This window comes from Puma concolor, chromosome B2, assembly GCF_028749965.1.
Source record: "Puma concolor isolate L17-30 chromosome B2, mPumCon1.1.hap2, whole genome shotgun sequence".
NCBI lineage: Eukaryota > Metazoa > Chordata > Mammalia > Carnivora > Felidae > Puma > Puma concolor.
Genome location: NC_141671.1, coordinates 82,638,786 through 82,653,768, shown reverse-complemented (window position 1 = coordinate 82,653,768; position 14,983 = coordinate 82,638,786). Strand labels below are relative to the sequence as shown.

Below are 14,983 nucleotides of genomic sequence, written 5' to 3'. Positions count from 1 at the left end.
ACAATGTTACCTTAGTGTCAGGTGTACAACAGTGATTCGACAAGTCTGTACGTTACACTACAATGGCATTGTTTACAACACTTGGGTAGAAGCAACCCCAAGTGTCCATTGACAAAGGAGTGGATAAATTGCGGTATACACATACAACGGAGTATTATTCACCCTTAAAAAGAAAGGAACTACTGACACATGCTACAATATGGTTGAACCTGTAAGACATTATGCTAAGCGATGCAAGCCAGTCATAAGAAGACAAATACAGTCATAAGAGGACGAATACTATATGATTCTACTTGTATGAGGTGCCTCAAAGAGTGAAACTAATAGAGACAGAAAGCAGAAGGGCAGTTGCCAGGGGCCAAGGGAGGGTGGGAGGAGGAAGTTAGTGTTAAAATGGGTACAGTTTCAGTTTGGGAAGGTGGAAAAGTTTTGGAGATGAATGGTGATGATGATTACACAATAGTGTGCATATACGTAATGCCATAGAACTGTCCACTTAAAAATGGTTAAAACGATGTGTGTCAATTATATTTTTTAAAAAGTCCAAAAAGTGGTTAAAATTGTAAATTTTGTTCTGTTTATTTTAACATGATAACAATTGTTGTAGTTATGTGTCATGTACAGGGGTGTTTTTGTATATATAGTTGACCCTGGGATAACCCAGGTTTCAACTATGCTGGTCCACTTATACGTGGATTTTTTTCAGTAAATACAGTACAGTACTATAAATGTATCTTCTCTTCTTATGATTTTCATTTTTTTTTTGAGTTTATTTCTTTCTTTTCAGAGAGAGAGAGGGAGTGCATGTGCAAGCGGGAGGTGCAAAGAGAGAGAGGGAGAAAGAGAGAATCCCAAACAGGCTGTCACCTCAGAGCCCGACATGGGGCTCTAACTCACAAACCGTGAGATCATAACCTGAACCGAGATCACGAGTCGGACACTTAACTGAGCCACCCAGCGCCTCTCTTCCTTATGATTTTCTTAATAACATTTTCTTTTCTCTAGCTTATTATAAGAAAATAGTATATAAAATATATATAACATAGGGGCGCCTGGGTGGCGCAGTCGGTTAAGCGTCCGACTTCAGCCAGGTCACGATCTCGCGGTCCGTGAGTTCGAGCCCCGCGTCAGGCTCTGGGCTGATGGCTCGGAGCCTGGAGCCTGTTTCCGATTCTGTGTCTCCCTCTCTCTCTGCTCCTCCCCCGTTCATGCTCTGTCTCTCTCTCTGTCCCAAAAATAAATAAACGTTGAAAAAAAAATTAAAAAAAAAAAATATATATAACATATAAAGTATGTGTTAATCAGCTGTCTTATCAGTAAGGTTTCCAGTCATCAGTAGGCTATTAGTAGTTAAGTAGTTAAGTTTTGGGGGAGTCAAAAATTGTATTTGGATTTTCAACTGTGTGGTGGGTAGAGTGGTGCCCCAGCACCCTGCAGTGTTCAAAGGTCAACTGTATAGATGTCTTAGATAGATAAGATGATAGGTAGATAGATAGATAGATAGATGGATGTACAGGGATTTCATTTTTGCTCTTATTAATTTTACTAAAAGAGATTTATACTACACATATATTCCTTATGTAACAAACCCCAAACCTTAAAGATATAAAGCAATCATTTAAGTCTGCTTAGAATTAGGGATTCTATGAATCAGGAATTTAACCCAGGCACAGAAGGGACAGCCATCTCTTCTCCATGGTGTCTGAGGCCTCTGGAAAGACTCAAAGGCTGGAGCGTGGATCATCTGGAGGCTTCTTCACTTACATGTCTGGCAGTTGGCAGTCCTCACTTGGACTGTCAACTGCAGCATCTCCACATGGGCTGCGTCTTTGAACTTCCTCATAGCATGGAAGCTGAATTCAAGCGGTGGTGTCCCACGAAAGGAGACCAGAGGTACGTGGCATTTTTATAATCTAGCCTCAAAGGTCACATTGAGTCCTACTATATTCAGTTGGTTGAGGCCATTACAAAGATCTGTCCACGTTCAAGGGTAAGGGCTCAATGGGAGGAGTGTTAGGTCCTTTGTAAGAGGAGTCTGTGGGAGGGACGATGTTGTTGTGGCCATCTTTGGCAAACACAGTCTGCCACAACTTTCATTAGTTTGCAGCTTGCTTTTACAGCATTTCAGTGGCATCCCCAAAAGTCAGTAAAGATGTCATTCTTCAGTTTTTCTCACTTATTTATAATTACAAAATTACTCTCAATTCCGAAAGTAATATAAATATAGTAACAAAACTTGGAAAACATGTACGAGAAATTTATCCACAACCCCCCTCCATCAACCAATCGCTGTAATTATTTTTAGTCTTTTTATTCCATAATTTTCTTATAATGTACACAAAGTTTAGTGTTCATTTTTATTTTCCCTTAGCATATAAGCCCCCAAATTCACATCTCAGTACTAAGTTACCTTCTTTATTTTTCTTGTGCGGACAAAGCAAAAATAAGAGTAGGGTACATGACGGGACAAAATCTTCAGCTCAGAACATTTGCTTAGCCTAATCCTACGTAAAACACATTGTGAAATATCACACAAGGTTTCAAGTCCCCCATCTTCTTTAATGAACAGAAAGCTGAGACACACCGATTCTGGAAAAGTCATGGCTTGAGTGAGTTGTGCCTCTGGCCACAGTTATGTAAGGAGCAAGCTAGTGACTGGCCTGGGTGTGGAATGCCAGCACGCAAGCTTTCACTCACTTTTCTGCTCTGAAAGCTTGGCTTCAGGATTTCAACAAATACATGAATCTAGCATATTAAAGATTGACAAAGCCCATATCTCCTAAACACTATTCCATACTATCACTCACTGTCACTGGCCTGCTGTGAAATGAGAAAAAAATAAAATAAAAATGTGGTGAGTTTTTCATAAAGCTAAATGTATTCAGGTTTTTAAAAGTTGAGCTTTTTTCTGGGATTTTTAAGTTTATTTATTTTGAGAGAGTGAGAGTGCGAGCAGGGGAGGGGCAGAAAGAGAGGGAGAGAAGGAGAGAGAGAATCCCAAGCAGGCTCCATGCTGAGCCTTACATGGGACTCGATCTCACCACAGCGAGATCACAGCCGGAACCGCTATCGGGAGTCACATGCTTAACCGACTGAGCCACCCAGGTTCTCCAGGATCATTTTTTTTTTTAATGTCAACATTTATTTTCTTTTATGACATAATTCTGATCATAGATTTTCTTAGCATTTCCGGTCAGCAAAATAAAACTGGCAATTCTAAACTTAGTCACCCTTAAATTTAGTTTCAACTATTTTACTGCTCTGTGACATCCCACCTCTAGGAAACACTGATCTAGTCCAGACTGCCTCCTTATGAAGAACCTTAGAGTGTGATGTATATGTCAAAAGGGATTACATTCCAAGGTAAGGGAAAGACTGGTTGACATGAGAAAGGCATCCAGAATGCTGAGCTGTGCCTGTGACAGTCCAGTTGTGTGCATCAAGCAGGTCAGTTATGCTCAGAGCCTCTTACCTCAGCCATCAAGACCTGTCAATACTGCCACCTTCTCCCTGCAGGGTGAGGAGAGGTGAGAGCCTTAATTGTGCAAAGTGCAGAATGCTGTGTCAGTGCTGAGCGTCTCATTGTGCTGTGTCCTGTCCTCCTTGGAGCTTTCCTTCACAAAGGCTGCTCAGCAGGTCCTGCAATGGCTGGTGGAAAAATGTGAGGAGAGATCTTCTAACATACCAAGTATTTCCCTGGGGGTTCTTAATTTCAATGAGAAGAATATTCTCTAACTAAAATGCCGCTGCAGATTTTTTTAAAAAACAAATTGCCATCTAATTTCCCTTTGATCTGCTTTTTCCATTTGGGTTGCAAGGTTTAACAGAATTTTCCCCAAATGCTTTGAGTCTGCAGTAATTTTATTCCATTCTTATTAAATTTCAAAGGACAAAATGCGAAGCCACTAGAACAATCTAAGCTTTTTACCACTTCACTTGTGCAATAAGCATTTTCAGGGCATTCTACAATGTGCCTAACATTGCGTTAGGTGTTGGAGATACAAAGATGAATAAATACAACTTGGCCCTTGCCCTCACTTGGTTCAGTGTTTCCAGGACATGATCAAGCCATAAACAGAACAGTTGTAATGCAATGTGGTGATGATAGAAATACCATCACACAGCCGTGGTATAAAATCCCTTGCTGGAGCAAAGTGGTGACTCTGGCTGAGCTGACACTTTTTTATTTTATTTTTAAAGATTTTATTTTTAAGTAATCTCTACACCCAACGTGGGGCTCGAACTCACAACCCCAAGACCAAGAGTCACATGTTCCTCTGACTGAGCCAGCCAGGCACCGCTGAACTGACACTTTAAATGAAACTTAAAGGAAGACTAAAATTCAGCCAAATGAGGGCATGAAGGCATCCCAGGCAGATGAGACAACATAAGCTTAGGTGCCGGAGTGGGAAATGGCATGGCCCCTGTTGAGTGTGTGCGTTTGTGTAATGTATGTCCATGTATGTGTATGCATCTATGTATATGTGTAAGCCTTTGTGTGTGTGATTGTGTTTCCATGATAGGAAAGGGCTGGGGTAGGTATGGTCTGGTAGACTTAACTGAATGGCATGAGGACAAGCAAGTTAATCTGAAGCAAGGTAGCAGCATCCTGTATTATTTGTGAGTCTTAGAGAAAGATTCAAAGGTTTGCTTTAGACAACCTAGAAAGAAGACAAAACTGACTCCTACACAGATAAGTTTGACTTTAATGCATGTTTTGAACATACCTATTGGGTTCTCTGTTAGAAACCAATGCTCATCCCTGGAATGAAGAATCCACGTTCTCTTGTAGAAATGATTCCCGGGGCCCTTGTCTTCTGGGGTCCAGTCCAGGGCTTCTCAAGCCTTGATATCCACCAGAAAATGGATCACCGGAGATCTTGTTAAGACGCAGATTCTGATTCAGTGGCCCAGGATTCTGCATTTCTAACAAGCTTGCAGGTGATGCCAGTGTTGCTGTCCACAGAGCGCACTTTGAGCAGCAAGGTCTAACGCCCTTGTTGCCACGGTCTTGATCACCTGCCCCCTAGACAGACCACAGGGGATTCACTGCCCTCAAATGAGTAGTTAATAGTGCAGAGTCTGCCAGAGGACTGTGTTTGGATCTTCCATGTCCCTGGGACATAGGGTCCCATCCAGCAGGAGTCCGGACCCTCAGGTTTGGCTCCACAGACCTAGAAGTGAAGGGTGGAAGTGGGGCAGAAGGAGGTAGAAATGGTGGTGTGCGGCTGGCACTTGCTCAGAAAATAGGCCCAAATACCTCCTGTGACAGGAATTAAGATACTAAGGGGCACAGAAAAAGGAAGCAGGAGCTCAGGCAAGGGTCCGGGCAGAGCCTCAGAGTCGGGGGGGGGGGGGGTACTTATCACTGACTATGTGCCAGGGACCATATTTAAGCTTTACACAGCTGTCACATTTCATCTTCAGCCAAAGCCTGTGCAAAGCAGACTATAAATCCCTGCTAACAAATGAGGAACTTGAAGTGCAGAGCATTTCACTAAATCACCCAACCTCCCAGTGGGTGCACAGTGAAGCCAGAGTTCACACTCAGGTCTGCATGATCTGAAAGCCCAAGGCCTTCAGGTACCATACACTGTCCACTGTCCTTTATGATGATGAATGAGATCCAGGCTCTGTGCTTGGGCCAGAGGTATCCTAGGGTAGGGCCTTTTGATACATATATATTTTACATTTTATTTATTTATTTTGAGCGAGCATGAATGGGGGAGGGGCAGAGAGAGAGGGAAAGAGAGAGTCCCAAGCAGGCTCCGCACCAGCAGCACAGAGCTCGATGCGGGGATCGATCCCAGGAACCGTGCAATCATGACCTGAGCTGAAACCAAGAGTCAGACGTTCAACTGACTGAGCCGCCCGGACGCCCCGGTTCTTTTGATGTTTGCTTCCAAAGCAAGTAATGTCAGCCATGAATAAAGGAAGGCCTAGGCCAGGAGGAAGCAGGTCAGAAGCTGGCATCTAAAGGAGACCTAGTATCTGGAATTGGACCACTCTTGGAAAAAGAGTCCTGGCTCTCTTGGTACCTCTGCCTCCATGTAGCCCAGCCAGGGGTAAGAGCCCTCATGATCTTGGCATGTGCACAGGTAGACAAACTGGTTGGTGGGCATCTTCAAGCCATCTTGAATAGAAACTTCGGCAGCAATGGAATATTTACCTGAACAAAAGGAGACAGAGCACTGAAGGGGAAGACTATAATATGACAAAGGGTCTTGGACACAGTAAGTAATCAATAACTGGAAGCTGCTATTATAATTATTGCTGCTGTTGTGGGATGCTGTTTCTGTGCCTTGCTAGAGAACCAGCCAGTGAGCTACTAGCAACATCCCCAGGGATAATTCAATATAAAATATTCTCAGGAAACTAAAGCCTAAATGAGTCCACCCAAATAGCCAACAAACCAGCTGAAGCTTCATAAAGTACCCTGGGGAGCCTGCACCTCACCATCACTAATATCGAGATACCAGGATGCTGTTGGCACGTGGTCACCACTCATGCCCACCTGTTCCTCCTTGACCTCATAGTTCAAAAATTGTGATTCTAGATTCCCAGAGCCTTCCTGTAGAATGAGCCTCAGACTGCAGTTGAAAGACCCACTCTTTTCCCTCGCTGACACACTCAGTCTCCTCATGTGTGAAATGGAGACGATCCCCCCTGTGCAGCCTACCACAGGACCAAGTGGGAGGAAGTGTGTGAAAGGAGGTAAAAGACTGCTGAGCCCTACACACGTAGAGGCAATGACATTACTCTGCCGACGTCTTGCCATTGTCTTCTGACTTGGGAACTTATTCTTTATTAAAATCTTATTACTGCATCTTCTGTGTTTCCTCTAAACTGCCTCAGATCCTTTGAGGAACCAGGAAGCATTTACTTCCATACATACCTCCATAAAATAAAAGCCTACATGGAAACTAAAAGCTAAATTACATGTATAGATCTAAATGCACCTGTTTGTGTATAGACACATGTATGTATGCACACAGTCACACAGATATTTATACAGATGTATATATAATAATGTAATATATATAATTTGTCCTCTGTACCAAACTCAATGGACCACCTATGAAAGCAGGTGAAGCATTTGCACAATTAGTTTAAAAGATTATTATTTAAAAACAGAAATAGCTTGGAGCAGATGACTGAAAATCATTCCTTGCTGCAACTCAAATGAAGGAAGCTGTCTGATTCTTGGAAATTTAGACATTCTTCTAGTAATTTAGCACAAAAATGGGCCTGGCTCAATCTGCTCTTCACATTTTGGTAATTTAAAAGGACATAACGGAATTTTATTTTAATGGTAATTGCAAACTCATGCAGAAAATGTAAATGCACATTTCATGATTAGCTTACAGCATAAACTATGGCTTCTATTAATGTATTCCAATTTGTAATTCTTTTCACAGTATGAGATTTGAAAGCTGTGATTAAAATTAATTAGGTTAAGTAAAGTTTATCCCCCCTGAGCACTTCTATTGGGAAAAAGCAAGAGGAAAATGTGAACTACATCTGGCTCTGCAGGAAGCTGTGTCTTCACAAGAAGTCGGCTGACTTCTTTTCTCCCCACAGAGGTTGCATGCTGCTTATTTGGCATATCTCAAGCACCATGTATCTCCTCAAGGAGCTAATTGAACCATTAAACTATTCTGTGCTGCCTCACAAAAACCAGACTGTGACTACATCATCTTCAAATAAAGATATAAGGTAGATCCATCCATTGTTTAAACACAATAAATCTGGGGGGGAGTGGGGCGGGAAACGTACATCTGGTAAACCTAAGGTAATGCTGGCCACCCAGAATTCAGTACCATAATTGCTATGAAGGAGGTGCCAAATGAGGGAATAATAAAGATAATGACTAATTAACACCTGTACTGAGCTCTCTGCTTTGCACATTGTCTTAAATATTACCTCAGTTGATCTCCTCAACAATCCTGACAAGGAATCCTTACTGTTCTCCCATTTCACAGATGAGGATACTGAATGTTAAGTGAGGTGCCCAGGATCAAAAAGTGCTGGAGATTAGACCCAGTTCTAATCCTACACTCTTAAGGCTCAGCTCTATAGCTACACAAAACAAAATAAAACAAAACTTTCAACCTATGTCTGGCCTATGTTTTCACAATAAGTTGAAATTCATTACTATCATATGATAGGAACTAAGGCAAAGGTTAACAGCTCCAGAATGGTGTCACACATCCCAATAAGTAAAGCATAAATTTGGACGGCCAAGACAAAACAAAGTGAAAAACTGACCAGGGACACTCTACTTCTACTTCTTCTTCTTCTTCTTGTTTTTTTGTTTATTTATTTTTTGTTTGTTTATTTTTTTTATTTTGAGAGAGAGTGAGCAAGAGTGAGCACATCCATGTATGGACAGGGGAGGGGCAGAGAGAGAGAGGGAGAGAGAGAGCGTCCCAAGCGGGTTCCACACTGTCAGGACAGAGCCCAACTCGGGGCTCAAACTCAACAGATCATGACCTGAGCCAAAATCAAGAGTCAGGCACTGAACTGACTCAACCACCCAGGTGCCCCAGCAACACTCTACTTCTTACTGAAGACACTGGTGAGAGCTCTCCAGTCTTCCTTTACTGTCCCTTTGCTTGATACCCAGCAACTTGGGCTGCCCCTGGCTCATGTCCTTTGGCACAGTGAAGTCCCAGTTCTGGTCCAAGCCCTGGGAATACAGACACGGACAACATACATCCTGTGTCTGAGCTAGCCTGTCCTATGTCCTGAGTCATGGTAGACCCTCATCTCCTGTGACTCATCCTACCCGGCTCTCCACACTGTCTGCCCTGACTGTATCCAGGGAGGACTAGCTGGTCCTGTTAACTTGTGATGATGTGAATTAAAATGCCATCAAGGAAGGAAAAAAAACACCTCTCCCTGGGCATTTTAGTTTTTTTAAAAAACTTTTTAAATATTTATTTATTTTTGAGAGAGACAGAGTGTGAGTGGGGGAGGGCCAGAGACAGAGGGAGACACAGAATCCGAAGCAGGCTCCAGGCTCTGAGCTGTCAGCATAGAGACTGATGCGGGACTCGAACTTATGAACCGTGAGATCATGACCTGAGCCGAGGTTGGATGCTTAACGAACTAAGCCACCCAGGCACCCCTCTCCCTGGGTATTTTAAACGGCACCTCTTCTAGTGTAGTGAAGAAAGAAGTAGCTTTCAAGTATGGAAAGCTGGATTTCACTCATAGTTCTGCCAAGGACCTTGGATGACTAATCTCTTCTATGCCTTTAAAATGGGTGCTTTTTGTCTGCTAGAACTGATAGAAATTTCTGTGATGATGGCAATGTTCTAATTCTATACTTTAAATAAGGTAGCCACTAGCCCATGTGGCCAATGGCTACTATATTGAACAAAGCAGGCATATGATCTCTTAAGCCTCTTTCCTCTCTAGAGCTCTATATAAAATAAAATCTAAAGGTGGGAACTTCTAGCTCATATGAGAGGAGATTAGTTGGAAAGATGGGAGAGTAGGTAGCACCTAATAATGACCCTTATATCCTGCAACATGGAAGACCACAAGCTCCCAGAGACTAAAGGCAACACATCTTGCTTTTTAGGTGGACGATGGTGTAAGAAGACTCTTCTATCCACAGTGGCGGTTGGGCCCAGTTACATGTTCACGGGTGGCCAGTTCCTACAGCCTATTTCTGGTATGATGTGGGCATGCTGAAATACCAAAAAATGAGCAGGGAGTAGCCTCCAGAACCAAACTAGCCTCTGCTTGCAGAGGCTCCCAATAATCTTGCTCTTCCTTCCTGCTGCCTGTGAGTGAGGAGTTAGTGAGCTCTCCTTACATCTGCCCGCCTATGAGGAGCACAGTGCCTGAAAATATCTTAGCTCTGCTGGCAAATAACATTCTATTAAATCTGTCCAGTAGCAGGACTAAACGAACCTGTGAACTCCTCTTTCCTAAAAATCCATTCAGTTCAACAAACAGGGACAGCACTGAACCATGGCTGTGGAAAAATAAGATGTATGAGATATGGCCCCTGACCTGCAGGCAGGTGTGGTCTGGGGGATGACTGCAAATTCACTGTCCTGTGCCATAGGTTAGAGGCAGCAAGCTATCACGGGAAGTTTCTAAACCAGCTTAGATTTTTATATTTGTAAACGTTTCCCTCGTGAACATAGACAACACTTGATAAGTTTCAAAAATTAGCTAAAAGGATGTTTACAGACTATTAACTCTTAGGAAGGCTTTTTGAACCTGTTATTTCAATATATCTCCCAAATTTTGTCTTTCGGGGACTTGGTACATTCTGGGGTAAAACTCTGGTTTCATTGCTGCTGAAGAAAAAACCACCCACAGAGGACAAGGCCATGTGAGTATTGTTTGATATTCTTAAGTCCCATACTCTGAAACCAAGGAGTCTCCAAAGATAAAGAATATTTCCCAGGGTGCCTGGGTGGCTCAGTCGGTTGAACGTCCGACTTAAGCTCAGGTCACGATCTCACGGTCCGTGAGTTCGAGCCCCGCGTCGGGCTCTGGGCTGATGGCTCAGAGCCTGGAGCCTGCTTCTGATTCTGTGTCTCCCTCTCTCTCTGTCCCTCCCCCGTTCATGCTTTGTCTCTCTCTGTCTCAAAAATAAATAAAAACGCTAAAAAAAAATTAAAAAAAAAAAAAGAATATTTCCCTAAAATTCAGGAATTAAATGAAGGACTGATTTTGTTTACATGATACTTAAATTAAAAAGAACAAACAGCATGTGCTTAGAAGTTAGAGAACATGGTTGGGGGGTTACTGTCCTCCAGGCAAGGAGCAGAATTGACTCCATGTTAAACAGCGAGAGTATCCTTGTTCTCAGATGTCCCCTCTCCACACAAAAATGTCCATTTCTGTCTTCTAGAACCATAGAAATTGGAGGTAAAGGCGATCTTTTTTTTTTTTTTTGACATCTATTCATTTTTGAGAGACAGAATGCAAGTGGGGCAGGGTCAGAGAAAAAGTGAGACACAGAATCCTAAGCAGGCTCCAGGCTCTGAGCTGTCAGCACAGAGCCTGAAGTGGGGCTTGAACCCACAAACCGTGAGATCGTGACCTGAGCTGAAGATAGACACTTAACGACTGAGCCACCCAGGTGCCCCAGAGGTAAAGGTGATCTTGGGGAATATTTTGTCCAGCCTCTCCATTTCATAGCAAGAAAACAAGTTGAGAGATTCACATGGACTCTGAACAGGAACTCCTGGCTCTGCCCTGCCTTCTAATTAGATAGACTAATTCTATTTAATAGAAACCCCTTCCAATAAACCCTTCCCAGAACAGGCAGTACTCAGGGGTGGGAGAAGCTTCCGCAATCTCTGAACGCTGCTTTTGGGTCTGGCATTCCCATCTCCCGGTCAGCAGAGCCAGACTGACTTAGGGAAGGAAGTAATGGTTACAGTTTCCAGCTTTGAGGTCAGACATCACATATTCACAACTTCACAGAACTGGCAACTCTGAACAAATTACCTCACGAAGCCTGAGTTTCCTTTTTAAATAATTGAACCAATTCATAATGCTTTTGTGAGGAACAAATGCAGCAGTTAAGCCTTTACAAAGATTAAGCAATCCATAAATGTTAACTGATTTTATATTAATTTATTATCAAGAGGTGACTATTCTGAATTTGTATGATGAATCTGGGGGGTTTAGCAATTGGGAGACCCTGGTTCTGACGAGATACGGGGTCTTTGGGGCATTACTTCACCTCTCCCTGCCTCAGCTTCCTTATGCGATGGGGCCTCACTGATCTCTCACTGATCTCTCAGGATTGCTTTGGGGGTTAAATGATACAGAGTATGTAAATGAACCATTAATTCTTGTATCCATTAGATGCTGGAGAGCTGTTCTGTATTTCAGCAAGTCATGGCAAGAGTCCTCTAAGGAGATTCAGAAGATCCTGTGACAGGACAAGAAAGCTAGTGACCTGTGTCTGGGCTTCTCCATCCTGCATGGCCACGCTCTTCTGAGACACCCTGAGGACCGTGTATTTTAGGAGGAGAATTGTGCTTCCTCCTCATACCTTGACAACTTTCCCAGCAAATGTCTTCCTAAGCTTCAGTTTATGTGGGGACTTCAGGAAAGGATCTGTCTTGTGTGTCCAGCTTTTCTTATCTAATGCCGCTCATGAGATATAAACTCCCTATGCTTGGGCTACAGCTCTTCCAGTCAGAGAAAGGGTCCAGATCCACCCAGACCTGCATGCACTCTAGGGCATAGGAGTGATGATACATTATGTATTAATTTCCCACCCCTTTAGATTATCAATTTTTTGCAAATGTCCTGCAATATGCATGATATATTAATATAGTTACACACACAAATATTCATAGTGAGGTGCATGCTGAAAATGATTTTACAGATGGGGCGGACAATCAAGTAATTTGGGAGATCTCTGCCCTAGAGGTCAGCCAGGGACACAGGACTCACTCACAGCTACAGCCAGCCCCATGGAGAACGAGAGGCGGGGGGACTGAGCCTAGGGGAGCCCTGAAAGGTTTGAAGAATCTCAGATCCTGGGAGGATTTCAGAGATCAAATGGGCTGAGCCAGGCAGAAAGTTGTTCTGAGAATGCCCCCTCCCTTCCAGGTCACACATGAATGCCCAGGCCCAGGCCCCAGGCTGGGGAAGACAAGCAGAGTCCTTGGTGTCCACTTAGGGGGCCACCACTACATATAAACTCAGTATGTCCTGTCTGTTGCCAACCCACCTCAGAGTGTATGTTGTCCTCTAAATGAAGTGTTATCCCGGTAAATGGGTGGCTGTGAATGGCAGAGGTAGACCTTGACTCTTTTTATTGTGAGCTCTTTCCATGAGCACATTCTGGACTGGATCTTTCCCACTTTTTTTGTTTGTTTGTTTAATTTTCTGTTTTAGCACTACCAAGGGAGAGGGGTCTTCACTTCCTGGGGAATAAGAGGAGGTTGGCTGGTTGGTTTTACTGAAGGGTGGGGCATGGGGTTTACAAAGGCAGAATCCAGGTCGTGGGGGAGCAAGATGTCAGGGGAGAACATCATGCAGTTTATAAAGGGGTGTAAACCTCACAGCCACTAAACCTGGGTATTGTTAATTTCCACTTTTCTGAGAGGAAATGGAAGGTTTAAGCCACTTCTCCAAAGCTATACAATAAGCTAGTGACTCAAATGAGCCTTTAGACTCCCAGGCTGGTCTTTTGGCTCTACCTTGAATCTCATAGTGTTGCAGTGCTTTAGGGGCACGATGGGATTAAATTAAATTAAATTAAGTTAGGGGGTTAGCTTGCAAAGCTGTGAACAAAATTTCCTTAAGGAAGATGTTAGTTCTTGGTAGTAACTGCCCAGCTGGGTCTGACTGTGGGGTCCAGGTTCCTCCCCAGACCGAGTCTGGCTTTTTTTAGCCACTAGGTGGCAGTACAAGCACAGCCTTCCAGAGACCAATTTCCATCCACTACTGTGGCAGTGACAAGCGAGGGGTTTCCTAACCGGGCTGGGCTTAGTCAACCCACAACTCCAGTGTCGCAGTATCAGTTTCAGTGTGTTTGGTTATCTGGAGTTTTCTCTGAGCTCTCCAACCTTACCAGAGGCTGCATAGTTTTGCTGGGGAGATACCAGCTGCGGGACTTTCTACTGAATAAAGTACAGTGAATGAGGGAAAAGCTTAACTCCCCACACTCTGAATACCAAGTTGCTGCCATCCCTGTGAGTAGGCAGAGCTGCCTGGGGTCCTAGAAGGAGACATCCCGGGTCTTCTGCATCCTCAGGCTGCTTAACGTCCCAGTCACTCTCAGTGATGTGACCTGCTACGGAGAAAGAACTGTTCAAAGGGAATCAGAGACTCAGAAGTGGAGATTTACGAGGAGCAAATTTCTTCCAAAACAGTATGTGCAGTATTCACATGCCGTAGAAAGGCATCTTTGGGGGTGAAGCAGCCTGCCTGTCTCTAGAAAGGAGCACCCTGCACCGAAATTGATTACATGATTAATATTTGTTAATGCATATTGAGCACACAGTAAGTACTGTATTACACACTTAACACAGATCACCTCATTTAGTCAGACTGTGACTGAGAGGTATACACTATTATTCTCCTGATCTTCAGGACGCTGAGGGTTAGACAGGTGAGGTGATTTGTCCACGCCCTAGAATTAGATCTCTCTGATTGAAAGCCTATACTTTGTCTCACTATATTTGTGTTTAGCACCTCCTTTCACAGTGCATGGTGTCTCATCCTACCTCTGCCACAGAAGAGGGGGCACGCAGATAGGGCCCCATGTTCTATTGCAGAATTCTTTGGTGAGTAAGAGCAAGATGCCAAGATGGAGGGTCTGGGTTGGTGCCGCCCTCACACAGCAACCTGGGACCGGCATGAAGATCCTGCAGGCCTGTCTCAGCAGAAGTTCACCTAGATGGGCTCATCCCGAAGGCCAGGGAGGCTTGACACTGATCCTCTTTGATCCTGACAAGCAAAGGAAGACCGAAGGAGTCCAGATGATCAGGCAGGTAGCTCAGCAACACAGCCAGCATATGTGAAGGGATTCCTAGGTAGTCGTCTGGATACACGCTTCTTACTTTTATCAAATCTGGTTTGATCAAGTGCAATTGTTGCTTCTCTTTTGTGCCTCTCGATGGAAATCCTTAGGTCTCAGGGTCAATTTGGAGATAAGATAGTGCAGCCCAAGGATCTTGATTTCACTCAAGGAAACCATCCTGGAATTGCAAATTGTCCTCTAGGTTTATTTCCCAAATGCTGTCCATGATGACACTTTCCTTGGTTGGCATCAAAATGAAGACAAAAGGACAATGTGGTCAGCTTTCCATAAAGCTACATTTGTTAGGTTTAGAGAAAAATCCCCAATGTTTAGATTCCATCTTTCCTATTTCTTTATAGTTAAAATGTTTCTCTCAGGAAAGAGTGGAAGTTGATTTATTTTTTTTTTTATTTTTTTTTTTTTGACGTTTATTTATTTTTGGGACAGAGAGAGACAGAGCATGAA

The 14,983-nt window shown here is 43.5% G+C and overlaps 1 long non-coding RNA gene across 5 annotated transcripts in view; it reads right to left on the bottom strand.

Moving 5' to 3' along the window:
- LOC147581083 (uncharacterized) overlaps positions 1 to 14,983 on the bottom strand; it is a 186,345-nt gene that overhangs the window by 6,578 nt on the left and 164,784 nt on the right. For all 5 annotated transcript variants that reach the window (XR_015251392.1, XR_015251389.1, XR_015251391.1 and 2 more), the window contains 3 exons: positions 14,223 to 14,756; positions 4,728 to 6,169; positions 3,473 to 3,648 (listed from right to left, as the gene is read on the bottom strand). This is a non-coding gene — a long non-coding RNA (uncharacterized LOC147581083). The remainder of the gene's footprint in view (positions 1 to 3,472; positions 3,649 to 4,727; positions 6,170 to 14,222; positions 14,757 to 14,983) is intronic.